The sequence below is a fragment of the Symphalangus syndactylus genome, chromosome 1 (genome assembly GCF_028878055.3).
Source record: "Symphalangus syndactylus isolate Jambi chromosome 1, NHGRI_mSymSyn1-v2.1_pri, whole genome shotgun sequence".
NCBI lineage: Eukaryota > Metazoa > Chordata > Mammalia > Primates > Hylobatidae > Symphalangus > Symphalangus syndactylus.
In genome coordinates this window covers 86,310,229-86,336,162 of record NC_072423.2, presented here as the reverse complement: position 1 = coordinate 86,336,162, position 25,934 = coordinate 86,310,229, and the positions used below count along the sequence as shown (strand labels likewise).

The window sequence follows — 25,934 nt, the reverse complement described above, 5'->3', positions numbered from 1 at the left end:
ACTAAAAATCCTTCATCCAAGCAATGATAATGATAAAAACTCAGTCTCTTCTGTAAGAACTCCAAACCAAAAGAAGTTAAATTAAATCAAATACCCAGAAGGACCAAACAACTAGACAGTGCTAACCAGATAGGAGGTCCAAAAAACAAAAAAATCACTTACCAGCCGGGCGTGGTGGCTCACGCCTGTAATCCCAGCACTTTGGGAGGCCGAAGTGAGCAGATCACAAGGTCGGGGGTTTGAGACCAGCTTGACCAACATGATGAAACCCCATCTCTACTAAAAATACAAAAATTAGCCAGGCTTGGTGGTGCACACCTGTAATCCCAGCTACTTAGGAGGCTGAGGCAGGAGAATCACTTGAACCCAGGAGGCGGAGGTTGCAGTGAGCCGAGATCATGCCGCTGCACTCCAGAGTGGGTGACAGAGCTAGACTCAGTACCCCCCACAAAAAAAAAAATCGCCTACCAATAGCACAGTCCCTGGAATGATTTATTCTACTGTAAACTGGCTAAAGAAATACAATTTGGAATTATGATTCTTAAGAGATTAAGTGTATAGGCTTTGTTATCTGCCTGGGTTTAAGTATAAGATCTATCACTTATTAGCTATATGACTTTGGGCAAAGTATCAACCACTCGAAACTGTAGCTTTCTTTTCTGTAAAATGGAGGAATAAAAATACATAGGATGGTTGTGAAGATTAAATGAGGCATTTCATGTAAAGTGCTTAGAAAAATGTCTTGACGCACAGAAAGCCAGTAATATTGTTACTACTACAGGGACTAGAGCTTGGGTGTGGTTGGTAGAGTTTTTGAAGTTTGTAAACCAGCCTCCCCAGGCCCCCTCTTTCATTTGCAGCAGACCTAAAAACTACAGGAATTATTCACTTTTAGAGGGAAAAACAAAATAAAACTCCAGATTAGGGGTCAAAAGACTGGGGGTCCAAGTCCTGGCTCCTCCAAAAACTAGCTAGGAGACCTTGGAAAAGTTACAACCCCTGTAAGCTTCCATTTCTATTACTCTTCATGGTTTAGTTTTAACGAGCTAATATATATAAAACCATAGCCTATGTGAACTCTGAAGTTCACCAATCTTTGGGTTTTTGCAAAAATAATTTTGTCTTCGGCAGCCAGTCTCAAAGGCAACTCTCCTCCTTTCTTCCTATTTATTCATTATAAAATCAAAACCAATGTCACAGCCGGGCACCACGGCTCATGCCTGTAATCACAGCACTTTAGGAGGCTGAGATGCGAAGATCACTTGAGTTCGGGAGTTCGAAACCAGCCTGGTCAACATGGTGAAACCCCATCTCAACTTAAAATACAAAAAAATTAGCCGGGCATGTTGGCACACACCTGTAATCCCAGCTACTCAGGAGGCTGAGGCAGGAGAATCGCTTGAACCCAAGAGGCAGAAATTTCAGTGTGCCGAGACTGTGCCACTGCACTCCAGCCTGGATGACAGAGCGAGACTCTGTCTCAAAAACAACAACAACAACAAAACGAGTGTCACAGATTTATGCTCTCCCTCTAAAAACAATGACAGGCAAAACTCCATTTCCATGTCGTTCTAGGGAATTTTTTTTTTTTTTTTTTGAGACAGGGTCTTGCTCTTGTCGCCCTGGCTAGAGTGCAGTGGTGTGATCACAGCCCACTACAGCATGGACCTCGTGGGCTCAAGCAATCCTCTTGCCTTGGCCTCCCAAAGTGCAGGGATTACTGGCATGAGCCACTGTGCCCAGCCATTCTAGGGATTGCAAAGGGCTTTTTTCAACAGCATACTGGGCTGGGCAAAGTGGCTCACACCTGTAATTCCAGCACTTTGGGAAGCCAAGGTGGGCAGATCACTTGAGCATAGGAGTTTAAAGATCAGCCTGGGCAACATGGCAAAACCCCGCCTCTACAAAAAAATTACAAAAATTAGCTGGGCGTGGTGGTGCACACTATAGTCCCAGCTACTCAGGAGGCTGAGGTGGGAGAATTGCTTGAGTCTAGGAGGTCCAGACCGCAGTGAGCCACAATCACTACACTGCCACCTGGGCGACAGAGTAAGACCCTGTCTCAAAAATAAATAAATAAATAAATAAATAAATAGCATAACAAGCCTCCTACTGCAGAATACTAATCAACAAAATATAGCACCTGTAACACTACAGCACTGTATTACATAACATTCAAGCCAGAAAGGGGCACTCCAGATACCTAAAAGGCATTTATTTGCCTTAAATGGCACCTGACCCCAAATTTGAAGAAATATTCCGGTTCAACCATAAAGAAACTTGCCATTTTGTTTCTAAATCAAAGAAATATATTTTGTCAACATTTTCTATGGCTTTTTTTTTTTTTTTTTTGAGACGGAGTCTCGCTCTGTCGCCCAGGCTGGAGTGCAGTGGCGCAATCTCGGCTCACTGCAAGCTCCGCCTCCCGGGTTCACGCCATTCTCCTGCCTCAGCCTCTCCGAGTAGCTGGGACTACAGGCGCCCGCCACCACGCCCGGCTAATTTTTTGTATTTTTTTAGTAGAGACGGGGTTTCACCGTGGTCTCGATCTCCTGACCTCGTGATCCGCCCGCCTCGGCCTCCCAAAGTGCTGGGATTACAAGCGTGAGCCACCGCGCCCGGCCTTTTTTTTTTTTTTTTTGAGATGGAGTCTCGCTCTGTCGCCCAGGATGGAATGAAGTGGCGCGATCTCAAGCTCCGCCTCCCGGGTTCACGCCATTCTCCTGCCTCAGCCTCCCCAATAGCTGGGACTACAGGCGCCCGCCAACACGCCCGGCTAATTTTTTGTATTTTTAGTAGAGACGGGGTTTCACCGGGTTAGCCAGGATGGTCTCGATCTCCTGACCTCGTGATCCACCCGCCTCGGTCTCCCAAAGTGCTGGGATTACAGGCGTGAGCCACCGCGCCCGGCCTTTCTGTGGCTTCTTATCACTGCTTGTACCAGAGTCCAAAGTCTAAGTACCCCACCCTACCTCCACTTGATGTTCCACGTTTTTTTTTGTTTTTTTTTGTTTTTTTTTTGAGATGGAGTCTTCCTCTGTCGCCCAGGTGCAATGCCGTCATCTCGGCTCACTGCAACCTCCACCTCCCAGGTTCAAGCCATTCTCCTGCCTCAGCCTCCCCAGTAGCTGGGACTACAGGCGCCCGCCAACACATCTGGCTAATTTTTTGTATTTTTAGTAGAGACACGGTTTCACCACATTGGCCAGGCTGGTCTCAAACTCCTGACCTCAAGTGACCCGCCAGCCTCGGCCTCCCAAAGTGCTGGGATTACAAGCATGAGCCACCATGCCCAACCATGTTCCACCTTCATGCTCAGTCAGAACAGTTCTAGTATTTCTCACTTCACTGGGAAGACTCACCTTCTGTTAATTCCAAGTCCCTGAAGCTGATTTGCATTAAGATTAAAAGGACTGCTCACTTCACAATCACAACTGAGCACTACTCAAGTCACAAAACCTGTATTATTCTGGATATGGCCTTCTCCTAGTGTTCACTCTTTCTATGCTTCCTCATGGATCTGCTTCCTGCTAGGCCCAACTTCTCCATTCAGTAGTGTTAAATCAAGTTTAGCCTAGGCAAGTTTATGCCTCCTTACATCTTTTAAGTTTGGCCTGATGATTTCTCTGTACATAATGAACTATAACCTAAATGGTGGTAGAAATAGACTGTAACCTACTCTTGTGCCAATCACTGAGTTTTGGCCACTCAAAGGGGGCCAACTGTTCAAACCATGATCAAATAAGGCAACTGCCAGCTGAGCCATAACCAATCCAGCTGTTTCTGTACCTCACTTCCATTTTTTGTTCATCACTTTCCTTTTTCTGTCCATAAATCTTCTACCACATACCTGCGCTGGAGTCTCTGAGCCTACTCTGGCTCAGAAGGCTCCCCAATTAGCGAATTGTTCTTTGCTCAATTAAACACTGTTAAATTTAATTTAGTTAAGGATTTTCTTTTAAAAGAGGGTAAAAGGCTGACCAAAGAAGCCTTATTTTCATAAGGAAAAACTAGGTGTCCACCAGGAATCTCTCTGATGAATTAAGGAAGGCTCTGGGCAGACCACCCTCCTCTTAGGAAAGAGTGATGCATTCTCTCTGATTGGAATGTCAGAGAAAATAATTTTTTAAAAAACAAAGATATAAACTTTTTAATACTCCTTGTTAAAAGGAATTTGAGCTGGCAACGTCTATACATCAACAGGGTACCTTAAACTCCCTTTAGTCTTATTATCCTTACCCAAAGCTACCTGTCAATATTTAAAGTTTTTACTGTAACTTAAGAAAAAAAAATTGACCTCCACCATCATGACCTCCTAAATTCTGAGACCAAATAAAACATTCTTCTCTTTCTCTCTTTTCCCCTAAGTATTCTGAGAACCAACCCCAAACCATAACATACTAAAATGGCTTAGTGCTAGGCTGGCTTTGAAGCCAAGGAAGGGTGTGGCTTCCAGCTAGTGAGGGGGCCGAGGACTGAAAGGGTACAGAAAGAAACAAAACCTGCTTCTCTATGGAGCATGCATGACACACACACAGGACTGGTCTAACAAGTCCTGATCTCTCAGGCCAGGCCACCTCCTTCTCCTCCCCCATTATGCACCTGCCTCTCCAAGGCCCTCCACTGGGACAGTTCACACTGAGTTTTCTCTAATCCTGAGAAGAGACTGAGTTACTTACCTGCATCCCTGTGCAACCTTGCCAAAGGCACCTCACCTAACCTTAAAAGGGGAAAGCAGGGCTTTAGGGAGAGGCTGATAAGGAAACAAAGATAAGAGGGAGGGGCAAAAAAACAGAGGGAGGTGTTAGACTAAAGGAAGGGGAGAGGCCAAATGCCTTTCTCCTTCCTACGAGAGGAGAGAGATCAGGTACACCACGAAAAATAAGAAAAAGCCTAATTGAAATGCAAAGGTATTGTTTAGGTCTCATGTCATAAAAGAGAAATCCTAAAATTAACTGAGACACCTTATACCCTTCCATACCCTAGGCTTGAAAAAAAAAAAATATTCATGGAAAAGCTTAACCTTAGAGTTTACTAGGGGTCACCCAACTGTTTGAGCTCACATTCCTTTTTTAAAATAGCAGCTTCTCGGCCAGGCGCGGTGGCTCACGCCTGTAATCCTAGCACTTTGGGAGGCTGAGGCGGGTGGATCACCAGGTCAGGAGTTTGAGACTAGCCTGGTCAACACGGTGAAACCCTGTCTCTGCTGAAAATACAAAAATTAGCCTGGCGTGGTGGCAGGTGCCTGTAATCCTAGCTACCCGGGAGGCTGAGGCAGGAGAATCGCTTGAACCCAGGAGGTAGAAGTTGCAGTGAGCAGAGATTGCACCATTGCACTCCAGCCTGGGAACAAGAGTGAAACTCCATCTCGGAAAAAAAAAAAAAAAAAAAAAGAAAAGAAAGAAAATAGCAGCTTCTCACCAAACTTTCAATCTATGGCATTCCCCCACCTCTTTGCCCATCATTTGAAAATAACTTGGAAAAGGTGGAAGCATGTAACTGAGCCATATTTACACAGTCCCAATTTCTCAAAACCCTGAAAAGACCATTCTTTTCATCAAGAAAAGGCATTCTTTTCATCAAGTTTGGAGTATGTCTTCCTTTTGAGATAAGCAACAGGGAGCCAGAACATGTCAATCTATAAATAAATCAATCAGAAGTGTTAAGGTCCTTTCTTAGCTTTAGGACAGATAGCAGGAGGAAATGTTTCTCCTTATCTGAAAGAAGAAAATCCCACCTTGAAGGGGGAGAAAGTTGTGTATTATTGCTCTTCCCCTTGAAGTTATCATATAATCCTTTCAACACCTGCTGAAGTAATGGCCTCTTTTTATAAATAAGTATACTACCTACATACCAGAAGTATTTAGTATCTTGCCCAAGCTCATCAACTAGTAGTAAGTAGTGGAAACTCCTATTTTATTCCAAGTCCATGTTCCTTCTTGATAAAGTGGAAAGAGTATGAATTTTCTATGCTTCCTGTGGTTAAAAGTCATTCTTCGGGCCAGGAGAGGTGGTTCAAGCCTGTAATCCCAGCACTTTGGGAGGCTGAGGCAGGCAGACTGCTTGAGCTCAGGAGTTCGAGACCAGCCTGGGCAAAATGGCAAGACACCATCTCTACAAAAAATATAAAAAATTAGCCGGGTGTGGTGGCATGTGGCTGTAGTTCCAGCTACTTGGGAGGCTGAGGTGGGAGGATCACTTGAGTCTGGTGATTCCAGGCTGCAATCAGCCGAGATTGTGTCACTGTACTCCAGCCTCGGTGACAGAGTAAGACCCTGTCTCCAAAAAAAAAAAAAAAGTCATTCTAGTTCCAATTAAGAAGTTAAGCCAAAGTTGACATTTTTTACGGAGGGGGGAAGGAGGCAAGAGAAGGTGGAATGGAGCCAGCTAGACTTTTGGGTCTTACCTTCACTTTAAAGAACAAAATCTTACTCAATTTGGGAAGAGTAGCTTGCAGCCTACCTTAGATTTACCTTCCTTTTTATAAGAACCTAGTACTCGGGAGGAACGGTGCTAAGAACAAAAGAGGCACTACTCTGTAAAAATCACCTACCTTACCACTGGCAAGCCTGCTCTAGAAAGCTGGCTACATGTCACATTCTCTGATCATCCCCTCAACCCTACCACAAGAAAAAAAATCCAATCCCTACTCTCATTTTTAATGTGACATCTCACTAAGCCAAAAGCAAAGATCAGAGATGGGGTGGGAAACAGAAGGAACTAGAGGCAGTAAAGATTGTGCTAGCCAGCATAAGAACAGAGAAGAAGGATTGTTCTAGTGGTATGTTAGCAATCTGCCTCTAGGGCAGCTGTCCTCCTGGACAATCAAAGGCGGGTTTGTGTGTGTGCTCAGGAACCAGCCAGCTTGGCTCAAAGTTAAGGACTCAGCCACCCAATCCACAAAGTGAGAAAAGATGCCTGTTTCACAGCTGGAATGGAAGGCAGGGAAAACACAAAACAGGGGAGAAAAGAGAGAGGGTATTGCAGGTGCTATTTCAGTCTAGACATAGGGAAGAAAAATCCCAGGAAACTACCAACCATTCTCTAGTTATGTTCAAACATTAGAGAATTGCTAGTAACTCTTAATACTACGTGGGTAGGTTTCTCCTGATCTGTATGTAGTAGGGTGCCAATTGGAAGGATGAGATCTAAAATGTAAAGGACGTCAGCATTACCTGTTTCTTTCTGTCCCTTTTCAACCCAACAAGGTACCTGCAACATATACAGCAAATGAACATTACTTAACATCTATTTCCTTCTAGAATTCCTTTCTTAATTAAATCCTAGAGATCCACAAAGAATAGTAGCACACACAAAACTCAGTAAGCTTCCCAGTGCTAAGAGATCGGGGCCATTTATATAACTTAAGTGCTAAAACGCAAAAGGCCACAGTCAGAATTCACACTCTCTAATCCCTCAGAGTAGCTAGATGCTCCGAGACCCATTAGACACACAAAGGCTGCTCTCTTCTCAGCAGAGCTCTGTAGCAGAGCTGCTCTCCAGGGACAAAGAGATTTCACAGGAGAACCACAAAGACATCGACCCTCTCTGTTCCCCCACTCCCAGCTTTCTCACTTCCTGTCACAGTAGCACCAGACCACAGTCTCCCAGAAACAAACAAATACAAAGTGCTGGATTCTGGGCTGCAGGCCAACTGCATTCCAGGGCATCCTGTCTACCAATCACGGGCCAGAGCCCCCACTTTGCCCTGCTCAGCTCCTTATCATGTTCAGGGAAAACAACCCTCCTCTCTGCCCCAAGCCAACACTACGTAGGACAAAGCTCAGGCCTTTAAGAATCAGCAGAAAGATACTGCGTGTGGATCTAAGAGTTTGGAGGGGGTGAGGGAATTTTTAAGATTCCTACTTGGCAAGTTTCTTCACTTTGGAGGCACTGCATCAGGGATTTTAAAGCTACTGCTGTTGTTAATTCAGCTCAGCTACATGTGACACATCCCATTATGGCAATTTGATTACCAACCTGGATTCAGTCAATGGAATATTCCCATTTGGAGAACTACTTTAGGAACTTCACCTTCCCTATCATCCACCTCTGTTTTCAGCCTTTCAAACTTTTTCCCTACAAGCATAGAGTTGATTACTAAGACAGGCTCCACAGAGAACAAACAAAGGCAGCGGACTCCACCCTACCAAGAGGCAGTTTAATCAGGTGCTGGGAGCAAAGTTTCCCATTTCCCTAGAGAATGAGAGGACAACCACTAGGAATTGCACAGAAGCCAAATCCTGGTGGCAAAGAGGTCAAGACAGCAACATCAGCTTTTCCTGCTCACAACCCCCTGAAGTGGGTCAGGGGCTGTAAATTTGGAGCCTAGTCAGAAAAGAAAGCCTCCTCTCCTAATAAGGGTCCTCCACTAACTGCAATAATGAGATAAATCATACATTTTTCTATTATCTTGTACAACCCATTGGAAATTAGCCCTAAATCACAGAAGCAAAAATGCAGACAGAGGTTAAGCTCTATTAGCTAGAGATTCTTGAAATCCAAAGAAGCAACACCGTCCGCCCAAAGGGCTCAATTCCCTTTGCATAAAATGAGCAAGATGCTCAGCGGAGTCCTCCAACCAGAGGGGCATACCAGGAATAAAGCAGTAATATGCTATCACTTTTCGTCTTTTCTTTTCCCTTTATTTTTCCTAGATTCCTCTCATCTTCTTAGATCTGCTAGAAGTAGTATGGACCGACCCTGGTCTAAAGCAGCACATGATACAAAGGAACTAAGTCTAAAACAGACAACTTAGAAGGATTTAGTCCTTGGCGTGGCACAGTGGCTCAAGCCTGTAATCCCAGCACTTTGGGAGGCCGAGGCAGGCAAACCACTGGAGGTCAGGAGTTCGAGACCAGCTGGCCAACATGGTGAAACCCCATCTCTACTAAAAATAAAAAAATTTGCCGGGCATGGTGGTGCACACCTGTAATCCCAGCTACTCCAGGTGGCTAAAGCAGGGCAATCACTTGAGCCCGGGAGGCAGAGGTTGCAGTGAGCTGAGATCATGCCACTGCACTTCAGCCTGGGTGACCAAAAAAAGAAGGATTTAATCCTTATCTGGATCTGGTATGACCAGGTGGCAAGGGTAGGGCAGTAATATACACAATAGCCATTCTAGGGTTGGATAGAAAAGAATATTTAGCAACACTATGGAACTTCAGCAGCAGAGCCCAGCCATTGCAAACCCTATCACTGAAGCATACACAAAAAAAGTTAACAGTCTCTTACTTGGCATGGAATCAGACTAACTCCCTTTATCTCTCAAGAATACTGAACAATTAGTTATGACTGTTAGTATTCTTATCCAATTCTTCCTCATGCACAGCCCAGGCCAAATAAATGAGTTAATTAAGTACCACAGTGTGAAGTAGATATATTAAAGTAGATAAAAATAGTAGCTTTGAGCAGGGGAGAGTTTTCTGAGATACCAAAAAAAAAAAAAAGTTGTAAAAGACACACCCCAGGCAGAGAACTGAACACACCCACATCAATGCTGCTAATCCAAAAGGATGCTTGGCAAGTTCTCTGCATCAAATTGAGCAGGTGAGACAGAAAAGGAGTGCTGACTCAGAAATATAGTAATCCTGGGGTGTGAGGGAGGGAAGAAGACAAGTATAGCCAACTGATTACAATTCAACTTAACTTCACCAGAGGTCCCAGTTCTAATTGTATCTTTGCAGACATATTTAGAAAGCCCAACTAAAGGAATAATGAATGGATACGAAGAAAGCCTCTGGAGGGCCCAAGACCTAAGCTGAATACTCAATGGGTAGGAAGGATGAATCTGTTTTGCTGTCTAACTTCCCACACCCTTCTCTCTCCAAAGCAGGCCCAACGCTGAAAGAATTACAGGGAGGGGAGGCAGAAGAAAGAATGTGACTGGGAAAGGTTTAGCTACATTCCAACTAGCCAACATCCCACATAGCATTAAGAGTGCCTGAGAATTCAAACCCACTACATAAGACTTGCTGAGACTCTGCTAACACACATCTAATTCCTGTGCCACCAACCCCCACCCCCAAACACTCTGAAAAGAAGAGTAATTGAGATAGCTTGATGAAGGCACCAGCTGTTTCCACCACCACCCTCCCTCGCTCCCTCCCCTCCTGAAACCTCAGTTCAAACTCACATCAAACACTTAATACAATTGACTGGTCAGTAGGAAGGAGAAGCCTGGCCTAAAATAGCAGTAACAGTGCCAACTGGCCCCACTTAGAAGGAATGCTTTCTTGGCTCAATTCAGAAATAAGAAACCTCTGTCATCCACTCCCCTCTGCCCAATTATGTTCTCCTTTCCACAACTTACCCCACTCCATGTCAAATGAGTTTCAGTTTCTTCCCTCCAACTCCTTGGTGTATTTTCAAATGTCAGAAAATACAAGGGAGGTGTATATAAGGTTGAATGTAAAAGTAACGTCGGAGAGATTAGGCTTCCCAGACTAAATCCAAACCTAGTACAGGGCTCCCATATAAGAACAAGGAGACAGGAGCACACACAGCACCCATCTACATGTTTCAAGTAAGGAAAAGAGTAAACCTTAAGCGGCTATACACGAATATTAGTGGTAACACGATTACTAACATAACCAGCCCCTCCCCCACCCATATTCCAAGTTGGCCAGAGTTAACCAAGGAGGAAAGGAAGGAAGCCAGCACTTCCTTTTCAGACAGGAAGTAACATTGGCCCTTCCTGTCCAGTTTTAAACAAATTGTCCAGCTAAGTTTCAATGCTAACATCCTCTCCTGAATTTGTTCCACAATTTAAAACCACAGATACAGTCTAAAGGTTTCCCTTCCTCCCAACAGGCGAGTCCTCCATACCATGCTAAGTGTTGGCATAACCCCTAAATCAACAGGTAACATCTTTAATTCCAAAACAATACAGGACACAGAGGTAAATCACTTCACTTAAAATTAACGACCTTCTCGTCATGTCTACTACAATAAACCATCTTCTGTACTTTTGTTTTTGTGTGTGTGTGTGCTCTTTTTTTTTTTTTTCGAGATGGGGTCTCCCTATATTGCCCAAGCTGGTGTCAAATTCCTGGGCTCAAGTCCCTCCTTAGCTTCCTAAGTAGCTGGGACCAAAGGCACAGGCCACCGTGCCTGGCTCTACTTCTCACCTTAACTAAATAACCATCCACCTGAGAAATAACATATACATGTAGCTTAATTCAAATATTCAGGTTTTGTGATCCTCAAACGTGAATGATCAGAATCACCTAGGGAGCTTTTTGAAAAAATTAAATCCCCCCTCTACGTCAGTTTCTACAGGGAAGTCTGGGAATTCATGTTTTTAAAAAAAAAAAAAAAAAACCCGCTTTTTCGTCTGGGCTGCCAACATGCCATCCAGACTGAGGAAGACCCGGAAACTTCGGGGCCACGTGAGCCACGGCCACGGCCGCATAGGCAAGCACCAGAAGCATCCCGGAGGCCGCGGTAATGCTAGTGGTCTGCATCACCACCGGATCAACTTCGACAAATACCACCCAGGCTACTTTGGGAAAGTTGGTATGAAGCATTACCACTTAAAGAGGAACCAGAGCTTCTGTCCAACTGTCAACCTTGACAAATTGTGGACTTTGGTCAGTGAACAGACACGGGTGAATGCTGCTAAAAACAAGACTGGGGCTGCTCCCATCATTGATGTGGTGTGATCGGGCTACTACAAAGTTCTGGGAAAGGGAAAGCTCCCAAAGCAGCCTGTCATCGTGAAGGCCAAATTCTTCAGCAGAAGAGCTGAGGAGAAGATTAAGAGTGTTTGGGGGGCCTGTGTCCTGGTGGCTTGAAGCCACATGGAGGGAGTTTCATTAAATGCTAACTACTTTTTCCAAAAAAAAAAAAAAAACCACATAGGCTGGGCACGGTGGCTCACACCTGTAATCCCAGCACTTTGGGAGGCTGAGGCAGGCAGATCACCTGAGGTCAGGAGTTCGAGACCAGCCTGGCCAACATGGCAAAACCCCACCTCTACTAAAAATACAAAAATTAGCCAGGTATGGTGGCACACGCCTGTAATCCAGCTACTCAGGAGGCTGAGGCACGAGAATCACTTGAACCTGGGAGGCGGAGGTTGCAGTGAGCCAAGATCGCACCACTGCACTCCAGCCTAGGCAACAGAGTAAGACTCCATCTGAAAAAAAAAAAAAAACCCTCATAGACTCTTATGGCCTGTTGTGAACCACTGTAGTGGCCTATCCCTAACAACCCACTGACTTTCTTGCTAAAAGGGCACTGGTTATAAAATACATTATTTGGGCCAGTTTTACTGCTCACCAGACGGCTCAGATCATTATTCAGTCTAGATTAGAGGCTCTTTGAAAGCATGAATCTAAATATAAGGATGGCTGGAATGGCACAGTCCTAACTCCTGTACTGTAGACTTAGAACCTAGAAGGAAGAACTGTCTCACTTGCCAGCACCATCTTCTCTGGAATCCCAAGTTGCTACGTTGTAGGATATCCCTCTGTACACTGCAGATTGGAGAACCCAATTATGTTTAAAACATCTTAGATGGCCTTCAAGGAACAAAGAGCTATGCCAAATTTTCAAAACCTGGTTGCATATTCTATCCCAAAAGAACTCCAAAGTCTTAAATCTACCATTAAAGACCCTAGATAATTCTAAACCCCTTGACAAAAGAGAGAGAACCAGAAACTCTGGATCCAAGTGGTTACCTCTGACACTTATGCAAGCCACTTTAACTTCTGGTTTGAGTAAAAGCAAGCGAGTAGCAAAAGGTCTTTAAAAGAACTAAAAAGTGAAATATTCCCACATGTAAACATGTGTCACTGAAGACTCAGTAAAGAAGAATGGCATTAAAAGACATACTCTCTCCTAGATCCCAAAGTCAAACAATAAAGGTACATTTAAAACAAAACCAAAAAAAAATTGTTTTGTTTTTTGAGACGGAGTCTCGCTCTGTTGCCCAGGCTGGAATGCAATAGTGCAATCTCAATGCAACCTCTGCCTCCAGGGTTCAAGCCATTCTCCTGCCTTGGCCTCCTGAGTATATGGAATTACAAGTATGCACCACCACGCCTGGCTAATTTTTATATTTTTTTTAGTAGAGACAAGGTTTTGCTATGTTGGCCAGGCTGGTCTCTAACTCCTGACCTCAAGCGATCCGCCCACCTCAGCTTCCCAAAGTGCTGGGATTACAGATGTAAGCCGCTGCACCTGGCCAAAAAAAAATTAAAAAAAAAAAAAAAAAAGACATACCCAGGCATGGTGGCATGCACCCGTAATCCCAGCTACTCGGGAGGCTGAGAGAGGAGAATCACTTGAACCTGGGAGGTGGAGGTTGCAGTGAGCCGAGATCGTGCCATTGCACCAGCCTGGGCAAGATGAACTTAAACTCCATCTCAAAAAAAAAAAAACATACTCTCAGGTACTCTCAGGCTGGCCACAGTGACTCATGCCTGTAATTACTGCACTTTGGGAGGCCAAAGGAGGAGGATCACTTGAGCCCAGGAGTTCAAGACCAGCCTGGACAACATACAGAGACCATGTCTCTACAAAAAATACAAAAATTAGCCAGGTGTGATGGAGGCAGAGATGGGAGGATCATTTGAGCCTGGGAAGTCAAGGCTGCAATAAATTATGATCATGCCACTGCACTCCAGCCTGGATGACAGAGCAAAGCTCTATCTCAAAAAACTCTCAAAACAACCACAAACATCTCACACCATCTATATATAATGAAGTAATACATATTAACCAGTTGTTTAAAACAATTTCAAAATTTTGGGTAATCTCTGATTGCCTGGATTATTTCCCATGCAAGATGATACAGTTACCTGACCAAAGGAGGAGATGGGAAGAAAAAAAGTTTCTTGGTTGAGGTCATCCCTAATATTAAGTAACCAGATGACAATGAGGTAAGCATAATTAAAGGAAAGAACAGAGGGTAACCAGGTTAAGAGCCAGGGCTAAAAACTCCAAAGAGAGAGGAGGAGAGGGGTGAGAGAAAGAGAAAGAAAGAGGGTGAGGGAGAGAGAGAGGAGACGGAGACAGAGAGAGAGAGAGAGAGAGAACGAGACAGAGACTCACTGAGGGACAGACCAGCTAAACCAGAAATCTTAAGAGGGAAAGTAACAGTGGGTGATTCAAGACATAGGTACTCAATCAAATATCCTTTTACTTTCGTATATGGGGTTGCCACAGAACATCAAATCAATAAATAGTTGGTGCTTCTTCCTCAACTCCAAAGTCAACTAGGTAAAGTGGCTCAGGATGTGCTTTAATAACCTCTAATGCCTAAACAAACATAAGGAAAGTTAGTTTCAGGGATAATCATCTCTCCCGATGTGCAAAACAGAAATACTGATATGGCGACCTATAAAGGGGTCCTCAAAGCCATGAATTCTCAACAATCAGGGCATGGGGAAACAGGAGCTTTTTGGTCAAATGAGCAAAAGGAGAAGCAGCAGACAAGTGGGGCAAGCCTATTTGGTCAAAAGCACATAAACCAAACCAATAAATTTTGTCCTCAAAAGGAAACTGTACAGGTCTAGGCTGTCACCCCTGCTCATAGAAAACTGACTAGGTAGGCCGGGCGCGGTGGCTCACGCCTGTAATCCCAACATTTTGAGAGGCTGAGGCAGGTGGATGACGAGGTCAGGAGATCGAGACCATCCTGGCTAACATGGTGAAACCCCGTCTCTACAAAAAATACAAAAAATTAGCCGGGTGTGGTAGCGGGCGCCTGTAGTCTCAGCTACTCGGGAGGCTGAGGCAGGAGAATAGCGTGACCCTGGGAGGCAGAGCTGGCAGTGAGCCGAGATCGCAGCACTGCACGCCAGCCTGGGCAACAGAGCGAGACTCCGTCTCAAAAAAAAAAAAAAAAAAAAACTGACTAGGTAGATAAGAAGATGGAGAAGCATACAGTATTTCTCTTGGAAAGAAAAATTTGGGGGCCGGGCACAGTAGCTCACACCTGTAATCCCAGCAGTTTGGGAGGCCGAGGCAGGCAGATCGCTTGAACTCAAAAGTTTGAGACCAGCCTGGGCAACAGGGCAAAACCTTGTCTTTACAAAAAAAATAAATAAATACAAAACTTAGCTGGGTGTAGTAGTGCACGCCTATAGTCCCAGCTACTCAGGAGGCTGAGGTGGGAGGATGGCTTGAGCGTGGGAGGCAGAGGCTGCACTGAGCTGAGATTATAACACCGCACAGAGACAGACCTTGTATCAAAAAAAAAAAAAAAAAAGACAAAGAAAAATTTTGATCCCACTTCACAAAAACATATCAGCTTATCCTAAGTAGCTGCCTTATTATTATCATTCTCTAAGACAAGGGTAATCAACCTATGCAAAATCTGCTACTATGCAAATTATCTGCTAAATATATTTTCATGGAGAGTCCACAATAGGAGAAATACGGAGGTTGGGTCGGGTGCTACCTCAAGTTACAAGAAAGACATAAAAATTCAGTAACAGCCGTTGTCTCTGGGGTTTAGAGATAATTTTTCTTTGTACAATATAATACACAACAAGACCCTACATCATTCCCCTTCCCCCAAAATATATTCCCATTGGACCTCTCTGGACAGGTCTCTTACTTCTCCTTCCCTCCCCTCAATCTCTTTTGTTCACTGGCAATAACCAGCCTCAGGGCCTTTGCACTTCCTACTCCTCATATCTACATGATTTCATCCTCCATTTCTCTCGGTCTCTCTCAAACATACCTTACACATGAGACCCTCCCTGACTACTCTATATAAAATAACCTCACTCCCACCCTGGGACTTCTTTTCCTCCATACTACTCATTCTACTTTACTTTTTTCTCAATAATAATATCACACTCTGACATACTACATATTTACTTGCTTATTATTTGTCTCTCACAACTAGAATGTAAGCTCTTTGAGAACAAGCAGTAGGTCTATTTTTTTTATTGTTGTACTTCAGTGTATGGCATACAACAGACTCTCAAATTTCTTTTGAATGGAGATGTTTTACTTCCTTCTTCAATGAATACAAAAAGTTAAATTTTAGAAAAAATAAACCAACTTTGTCTTCTTTTTCTATACTTTTTTTTTTCCAACTGTGATCTTAGTTAGGCCTATGAAGAGGCCTAGGTAGCCTTACCTGCCTATTTGGCTGACCTTCAGCAGGGTAGACATCCAAGAGGCCAACTGTGCCCCACTTAACAAAGTAGTCAATGGAGAGCAGAACAGCAATGAGGTTACAGAACTTCCCCCATTCCAACAAAGCAGGAAAGAAATCAGATTGGCACCAATTTCTCTTTTAAAATAGGCTATTTTAAAAGTGTACTGAATATACACCAGCTACTTTATTTCAATGAGATTTACTTCACTTGCAATGAAATGGGAACTGCAGGTGCTTTGATAAAGGTATTGAGAAGTTGACCTAGTTTCTATAACAATGTCTTATGTCCTCAACCATGAGAATATATTTTAGTTTCTTAAAATAGGAGCTTTCTAAAACACAAATCTTTTTTTTTTTTTTTTTTTTGAGACGGAGTCTCACTCTCTTGCCAGGCTGGAGTGCAGTGGTGCAATTTCAGCTCATTGCAACCTCTGCCTCCTGCATTCAAGTGATTCTCCTGCCTCAGCCTCCCGAGGAGCTGGGACTACAGGCACGTGCCACCACGCCCAGCTAATTTTTGAAATTTTAGTAGAGACAGGGTTTCACCACGTTGGCCAGGATGGTCTCAATCTCTTGACCTCCTGATCAGCCCGCCTCAGCCTCCCAAAGTGCTAGGATTACAGGTGTGAGCCACCGCGCCCGACCATGTAACAAAAATCTTTTCACTCCACAAAGATACCTCCTAATATGCTACTGCACTACAATATAGAACAACATAGCACAAATAAAACATGATTTACTCTGGAGAAAGTAACTTTTTTGCTCAACTGTCAACTAAACCAAAATGAGTAATTAATCAAGAAATGCGGATGAAATCTCAAAATCAAAGATAAAACCAATCTGAATCACTAGAAGAGATCAGTCTTCTTGGATTACAATTGTATGCCTAAACTAGATCTAACTGAAATGAAGTGGTATCCTAACAGTTGTACCTTTAGCACATGGGTACAAGAACCAGAAATACTTCTTTATATTAACTGTTAACGAGGCAAAGCAATGCCCATGAAGACCTAAGGGAAAACCTAAGGGGAAAAAAAGGAAACCCAACGTAAAAGAAAAAAAAGATAGGGGAGGCAAGAGGAGGCAAAGAGAGACAAAGGAAGACACCACAGAGAACAGGAAAGCAAAAGAAAAGGAGAAAATACAGGAGAATTGGTAGAAGAAATTGTAGGTAAAATAAATGTGAGGAACTGAATGTGGGAGGCTACAGGGTGCCAAAAGAAATTAGCTTAAATAGCCAGGCAAGGTGGTGTGTGCCTGTAGTCCCAGCTACTCCAGGGGCTGAAGCAGGAGAATCACTTGAGCCCAGGAGTTGACGACAGGGCAGCATACCAAGAATCTGTCTTTTTTTTTTTTTTTTTTGAGACGGAGTCTCACCCTGTCGCCCAGGCTAGGGTGCAATGACATGATATCGGCTCACTGCAACCTCTGGCTCCCGGGTCCCAGGTTCAAGTGATTCTCCTGCCTCAGCCTCCCGAGTAGCTGGGATTACAGGCATGCACCACCATGCCCAGATAATTTTTTTTTTTTTTTGTATCTTTAGTAGAGACAGGTTTTCACCATGTTGGCCAGGCTGGTCTCGAACTCCTGACCTCAAGTGATCCGCCTGCCTCAGCCTCCCAAAGTGCTGGGATTACAGGTGTGAGCCACCGCGCCCAGCCTCTGTCTCATTTTTAAAATAAAAATGTAAAAAAAAAAAAAAATTATTCAAAGAAATTGGCTTAAGTACTATTTAGAACACTGGTTTCATGGGTTCCTAAGTATGAAGAAAAGGGAAGAAAAGAGAAGGAAAATTCCTAGGCTGGAATAAACCTGCAAGTTTCTAGGCAAGGTTGCATCTAACACATATGTATTTCCCACAGACCACAGCTTGGCTTTTCCACATATAAAAGCTGACTCCTTTCTTAGAAGCACACTTCTCACAGGAAGCATTCATGAACTCATGTCAGTTTTATAAATGTCCACAAATAAGGGTTGCAAGTACAGAATGATGTCTGGCTGGGCTCGGTGGCTCACGCCTGTAATCCCAGCACTTTGGGAGGTCAAGGTGGGCGGATCATGAGGTCAGGAGATCAAGATTATCCTGGCTAACACAGTGAAATCCCGTCTCTATTAAAAATACAAAAACTTAGCTAGGCGTGGTGGTGGGCGCCTGTAGTCCCAGCTACTAGGGAGGCTGAGGCAGGAGAATGGCGTGAACCCAGGAGGCAGAGCTTGCAGTGAGCCGAGATCGCACCACTGCACTCCAGCCTGGGCGACAGAGCTGTCTCAAAAAAAAAAAAAAAAAAAAAAAAAAAAAAATGATGTCCACAAATCATTCTGTTTATCTTCCTCCCACTAACACTTCACTTTACTAAAGTTATCCATTCTCATACTACTGTTGTTTTGAACTTCACCCACACAACTCTCCAATATTACCTACTACTAAAAATAATTTTTTCCCATTTAAAAAATTTAAAAGTTAGCTTTACCCACTCAGGAAGCCCATATATTCTGTAATGCAAGCACCTACATCTACCACAGATTCTCAGGTTTTAAGAGACCTTCGGACAGGCATGGTGGCTCACGCCTGTAATCCCAGCACTTTGGGAGGCCGAGGTGGGTGGATCATTTGAGGTCAGGAGTTCGAGACCAGCCTGGCCAATACAGTGAAACCCCCCCTCTACTAAAAATACAAAAATCAGCCGGGCGTGGTGGCAGGCACCTGTAGTCCCAGCTACTCCGGAGGCTGAGGCAGGAGAATCGCTTGAACCCGGGAGGCAGAGGTTGCAGCAAGCAAAGATTGCACCACCACACTCCAGCCTGGGAGACAGAGCAAGACTCCGTCTCAAAAAAAAAAAAAAAAGATCTTCAAGGGCATTAGTTTAACAAACGAAATTTGAGTTCTTTGAAGCATCCATTTAATAACAAACGCAAGACATTACTAGGAGCTGTGCATTACTCTGTAAAGTTCACATACATTAAATAACTTAAGTGTCACGACAATCCTATAAGATGGTTAATATTATCCCCATTTTACAGACAAGGAGGCCAAGGCAGAGAGAGATTAAGCAATTTGCCCTAGGTTACATGGTTCCTCCGTGGCAGTCTAGCTCCCCATCCATACTCTTATTATGCTGCCTTGCCTCACCATATTGTGGAAGTCTCAGATTGGAAATTCCCTTTTTGGTTAGCATATTGACCAAAAAATATAGAATAAAGCATTTGTGGCTACATGTTAACAAATGATACCTAGGCAAATGAAGGGTATACCGGAGTTACTGTGCTAGAGCAACTTTCCTGCAAGTTTGAAATAAAAAGTTGAGAAGTGCTTTTGTCATCACATCACATCAACCAACCTGGGACATGTTTTGTGAAAGTCATGACCAAATTACCTATTGCTGACCAGCAAAGAAGACTTTAAGATAAAATTCTGGCCAGGCGCAGTGGCTCAAGACTGTAATCCCAGCACTCTGGGAGGCCAAGGCGGGCGGATCATGAAGTCAGGAGTTGGAGACCAACCTGGCAAAAATGGTGAAACCCATCCCTACTAAAAATACAAAAAATTAGCGGGGCGTGGTGGCACGCACCTGTAGTCCCAGCTACTTGGGAAGCTGAGGCAGGAGAATCGCTTGAATCTGGGAGGCGGAGGTTGCAGTGAGCCGAGATCATGCCACTGCACTCCAGCCTGGAAACACAGCAAGACTCCATCTCAAAAAAAAAAAAAAAAAAAAAGATAAGAAAATTCTTTGCCTCTTTATAATCCCCCCACTATATGCCTGATCTAAATTGCCCACACCACACCAATCAAATTGAAGGGCTCGCTGGAGAAGAAGTGGCCCTAAAAACAGGGAACACTATCCCTGAATAAAATGGTAAATTTAGGCCCCATTCTCAATGCTTAATATTTAATAATAACATGCAATTCCAAGTAGAATTAGGGAAAAAAATTACTTTCAAAAAATACATTAAACAATTAAATACAAGTCAATCCATATCCTAATTTTCTCCTCATTAGTTCTAACCAGAGCAGTTGTTCTTGCCTTCTTACAATCTCCCTGCCAGGCCACATCAATGCTCTATTGGAAACCTTGGAGGCAGCTGCATAGTTTAGGCAGAGCAATCTCCACTTCAGCTTTGTGTGGCATTTAACCCTTCTTTGAGGGAAGAGAACATGAAAGAATATTTGTAGTTATTCACATCCTTATTACCTACAGTTCACTCCTGTAGGCAAGTTCCTTGTTAATACCTTTTAAATTACCCAAGAAAACTAATTTCGGTTCTTAAACTCATAAGCTTCCCAATACATGAACAAAATCTAAAGTTTTGTGGCTAAAGCAGTGATTTAAAAAATACACTGATATCCAAACATACTTTCTTTGAAACACGGATGTTCAAAACTATCATCCCAAGCTCTTAATGTTTTTATTAACAAGCACAGAAACCATTCACCTCCAACCAGGGCTGAAAGCAGTACTTTTCTGCTGATGTCTTAATATACTCTCCCCTAGAAAATGGCAACATTTAAGGTTTTCAGTGTTGAAGTTCATTATGAAATGAATGGACTAGGATGCTTATTATTTATTTATTTTTTTTTTTTTTTGAGATAGGATCTGGCTCTGCAAACCCAGTCTGGCGGGCAGTGGCATGATCTCGGCTTGCTGCAACCTCCACCTCCAAGGCTCAAGCTGTCCTCCCACCTCAGCCTCCCCAGTAGCTGGGACTACAGGCACGTGCCACCACGCCCAGCTAATTTTTGTATTTTTTGTAAAGAGGAGGCTTCACCATGTTGCCCAGCGATCCACCCACCTGGACCTCCCAAACTGCTGGGATCACAGGTGTGAGCCACCGCACCAGGCCAGATCCTTACTTTTTATACTGTTCTTTGTACCACTTGCCAAGAAAGGAACAGGATTAAAGAAAAGCTAAAATTTAAAATCCTCCATTATCTCTAGAAACTTTGCTTAAAAATATAAGGGAGGGCCAGGTGTGGTGGGGCACACCTATAATCCCAGCACTTTGGGAGGCCGAGGTAGGAGGATGGCTTGAGCCCAGGTGTTTGAGACCAGCCTGGACTACATAGAGAGACCCCATCTCCACAAAAATATACAAAAATTAGCCAAGCATAGTGCTGTGCACCCATAGTCCTAGCTACTCAGAAGACTGAGGTGGGAGCACCACTTGAGCCCAGGAGTTTGAGGCTGCAGTGAGCCATGATTTCACCACTGCACTCCAGCCTGGATGACAAGAGCAAGACCCCATCTCAAAAAAAAAAAAAAAAAAATTAAGGGAGGAGATGCATAAAAGGTTAAAACTACAGACTACAGTAAAAGTTGCAACAGTACATTGCAATTTGATTAATCTATGTTGTTTTGCTTCCTTTCAAGCCTTCCCCACAAATCAGTCCCTCACTGATTCTCATCAAATGCCTTATTTAACCAAGGCTTACTGAGCACCTCAGTATGTACCAGATACTAAGACAGGTGCTAAAAAGATACAAAGACAGTACCTACACCCAAGCTGCTCATAGTCTAGAGGGAAAGACAAGAATATCTGAACTACCTCCTACAAGCCTGTCCCTGCAAGTTGATGATATCCTATCATTCCAAACCGCATACCTAAAAATTCTCTGGAAGAAGAAATTTTACTGATAATCAAACAACGTGTGACACAATTCCAGGAAGTTTAAGAAATTAGGACAGCATTGGTGGGCATATGGATATGGAAAGATTCTCGTTCTAAAGATTAAAATAATATCCATTCTAGCACATCCAGCTCCCCATGGGCTCTATGGAAAATAGATCTTTTGCATACATTATCCCAACAGGGGTAGTGGGGAGTTGGAGGGGGTTGGAAATTTAAGTGAGTACTGCCCCTGTGCCAAGATGAAACACTCCTGCCTCTAGCAAGGGCTCATTTTAGTTCGAGCTGTTGTTTCCATTCTCTCTGGAGAATGGCAGTATATTAGTGGTTAAGCCCATGGACTTTGTAGTTAGTCAGACCAGGGTTAATCCTGGCCTCAACCATTTACAGGCAGTGAGATTTTCACCAAACCTCAGCTTCTCTGAGGGTCAAATTCCTTAAAACACAAAACAAACAAACAAAAAAACCAGTGGTGGGAAATTAATAGTTTAAGCAAAATGCTTAGAATACACTAAAAACAAGGTGTGGGGAGGTAGGGGGGAATGAGGGCCTTGGCAGTTACTAACAGGGTACCAAAATAGAAGGAGATAAATTATACAAAGCTAATCATTTTGTTATTCCAATTGATAGTGATCTATGCTTAATTTATTTGCATCCATCCTATCTCATTCATCCCTAGAGAGCAACTACTTCATAAACCTAAGGCTGGATTGTAATTACTTAGTGCTTTTCTTTTTGTTAATATCTCCAATAGTCTCAATTTTACCCTAGCTCAGAGAACATGCTGGAACCCTGAGAAAGGTACTAGAACTCCAACCACCTAAAAGAGAACCGCCCCCCACCCCTCAATCTGGAACACAGACCACTACCTTACTCACATAACAAAGAAACCAACCGTACATAGGAGGCAAACAAGGAAAGAAAAATCTGAACAGCTCACACTTACCTGTCATCATTTTTTACCCCAAAACCAAGACAAGGAGCAAAACAAGAAAATTTTAAAAATGGAAGATTTACTCATCTGCATCCCTTATAATTCCTGAAAGAACCAGTGGAGGTGAGGTAAAAGACAAATCTTCCATGTTATCACCCCAAAGGCTCTGTACTACACACCAGTCAAAACAACACCTTAGTTCGTGGAAATAGTCCTGGACACTAGGTTAACTAGGATGCTCACTTCAGCTACACAAAGCCCACTATTTAAAGCTAGACCCAAATCACCACCACTCAGTCATCCAGAACCTATTTTCAAACTGCCTTTGTACTCCTCCTTCAGATTCCCTCATCCCTCCCCCTAAAGGTTGAGTGGGAAACAGACAATCTGAAAGCAACATGACCAACACTCTAAAGATCCAAGAAACCTCCCCAGGCTGGAGTCAAGGCAGACAGAATATTTGAAAGAAAATTTGGAAAATATTAAACAAGAACTACAGCCCAACAGCCTATACACATTGTATTTTTTTCTTTCTTTTTAACTGTACTTGTTATAATTAAGAGATCCAGACATCAAAAATTTCCTGCAGCCTTTGCCTAGATTGTATTTGAAGGAGGAGCAAAGTTCTGTTTCCTCCTGAAGCCACAACTTCACAAGGATGAAATCACCTTTCAAGAAATACCCTCATTCTAGAAAAGAAATTCAAGGAAGTCTAGTCTTAAAATTTGTGGCAGGGGGGTGGGGGGGAACGAAATCAGATTATTAAAGATGCATACCAGTTTAAAGCTAATGAGCAGCTTACACACTAAAGCCCATCTTGTTACAATTAGGACAGCATCTATAATTTTCAGGCGGATTCACATTTTCAAAAAGAGAAAAGAATACCCTAGTTTTTCAGCTACTGATGAGTTGGCTATATAATTATCTAGAATCCGTACTTTTGCAAGAATGTATTTGCAAAAACAAAACAAATCTTAAGATTAAATATAAGATATGAAAGCACAGTCACGGGCCTTCAGCTCTAAGAGATTTCAGATTTCATGGTAAATTAACTAAACAATAAACTCAACTCCAAAAAACAACTTTCAGTTTGGTTTAAAAATAAAAATCTCCCTTGTGTTTTCTGAAATGTATTTTAAACACTAAACTTTGTATAAATGGTTTTTCTAAACCTAATTTTATTCCACCCATGGCCCTTTCAGAGTGAAAAAAGCTGAAAATATTTTCAGGTGTGTTGCCACTTTACTCAGGTGAAATAAAAAGCATGATTAGAAGTTCCTTATCCCTTTAAACACATAAACCAAACGTTATCGTATTTGTAGATTTAACAAACACCTCCACAAATCTTTGCTATCAAAGGTAGTTTAGAAGGAAGAAGGAGATGGCAATTCAGTTAACATGGTTCCATTTGTTTTCTTTTATAAGCCAAAGCAGGGAGACTACATCTAGCAGGAGAATGAGGCTCCCACCCACCGCACCTGGAAAAGTAAGAGGGATCCACCCAGGAACAGCAGGGCTGAAACCGATACGGGCCGTTCAAACTCTCTGGGGGAAAAACAATGCCATTTACACTGCAAAGCTCCCTGCAACTTTCCACTTCCACAAATCCAATGAAAAAAGAAAAAAAAAGTTTGAAACATATGAAGAACCATCTGTATAACTGGGTTCCGACACGGACAAATTCCTTTCCCAACCCACATGCAACATGCCAAAAAACGAACTTTTGATTTGGGCTCTGAAAACAGAAATATGTTAGCTTAGTCCAGAAAAATAAATAAAATCAAAGAACATACCAAAATGTAAATTTTCAAACCTGCTCTTACCCCTCTGGATCTATTCAGCTTCCTGTATTAAAGAGACCTAGAAGTTTGTTTCTAGGTCTTGTATATTTTACCTTTTTAAATATAATAAAATACCAAAATCTCCCCCGCCAAAGTACTGAAAGTAGAAAGAAAAATAATTGCTTAAAAGTTATTCATCAGCATAACAGACTCTCTCCCGTTTTTTAATTCCCTCCGGTTACCGTAAGACAAAAATTCGACTTGCTTATCCTCCTTTTCCCGTCAGTACATATATTTTCTTCAAAAGCCACACACCTCAAATGTGGAGTTCTAAAAACCAGTCCTTTAAGAAAGAAACCCAAGGCTTCGCCAAGGTGCTGAGAAAGACAAATCCAGCACGGCAGTTGATTTTTCGCCACCTCTTCCTCCTTTCAGGATCTTTCCTGCTCTTCTTTCTCTCTCTCTCCCTCTCTCTTTTTTTTCCCCCCTCAGATCCAACACCTAAAATGGAAGTTGCACCCAGCCAAAGGCAAGGGAGCCTGGGTGGTGACAAACTGATCTGGCAGCCCTACCCCCTTCGCTTTCCTAAGTGATGTCAGCCCCTGTGAGCTTCCAATAGGAGCCAGGCATAAATCAGGGAGTTGACCTTATCCAATAGGAAACTTTATTATAGAAAATTAAAAAAAGAGAGGAGGAGAGAAAGACACAGGGGGAAGTTTATACATATATATTTATATTTATATATTTATATTTAAAGTGGAGAGACTGTACAATCGCTGAGGAATTACTGCAGAGCTGAGGGGGGCGGGGGAGGCAAGGGAGACAAGGAACAAGGGCTTTTTAGAATGGCACGCCTAAGTCTCAGTTCTCTTTGATGATGAGTTCTTGCTCCCTCTTCCGTACTATCCAAGTGGGGAAATAGAAGAGAGCTGATTTTACTTGCCTGCTGCTGTTTGGTTTGTTGCTTCCTACCCCAAAGCATTTCCCTAAAGGAAGACGAGAAAGAAAGGAGAGAGAAATCCTAGAAACAGGACTACTATATGTTGACTGGGATGGTAGGGGATATCTGAGGTAAACTCAGTTTCACTGTTTTGGATTAATTGCATTAGAGCTATTTTTTTTTTTTTTTTTTGAGATGGAGTTTCGAGCCCAGGCTGGAGTACAATGGCGTGATCTCAGCTCACCGCAACCTCCGCCTCCCAAGTTCAAGCGATTCTCCTGCCTCAGCCTCCCGAGTAGCTGGGATTACAGGCATGTGCCACCATGCCCGGCTAATTTTGTATTTTTAGTAGAGACTTTAGTCTCTATGTTTTAGTTTCTCTATGTTGGTCAGGCTGGTCTCGAACTCCTGACCTCAGGTGATCCACCCGCCTCGGCCTCCCAAAGTGCTGGGATTACAGGCGTGAGCCATCACGCCCCATCTAGAGCTCTTTTTTTTTTTTTTTTTTAATGCCTAGACTTGTTAACAGTTTTTAGT

The 25,934-nt window shown here is 43.1% G+C and overlaps 1 protein-coding gene and 1 pseudogene across 22 annotated transcripts in view; one reads left to right on the top strand and one right to left on the bottom strand.

Annotated features, from left to right (window-relative positions):
- Positions 1 to 25,934, bottom strand: part of CTNND1 (catenin delta 1) — a 75,836-nt gene that overhangs the window by 33,466 nt on the left and 16,436 nt on the right. For 3 of the 22 annotated variants that reach the window (XM_063625204.1, XM_055281494.2, XM_055283193.2), the window contains exon 1: positions 24,773 to 25,022. The exons of 14 other annotated variants lie outside the window; for them this stretch is intronic. The gene's annotated coding sequence lies outside the window, so the exon portion shown is untranslated. Of the gene's footprint in view, positions 1 to 162; positions 346 to 7,175; positions 7,213 to 24,699; positions 25,023 to 25,934 lie in introns of those variants that run through there. 5 more of the 22 variants (XM_063624004.1, XM_055276389.2, XM_055282339.2 and 2 more) reach the window with 5 other exon arrangements.
- Positions 11,332 to 11,849, top strand: LOC129463587 (large ribosomal subunit protein uL15-like; annotated as a pseudogene).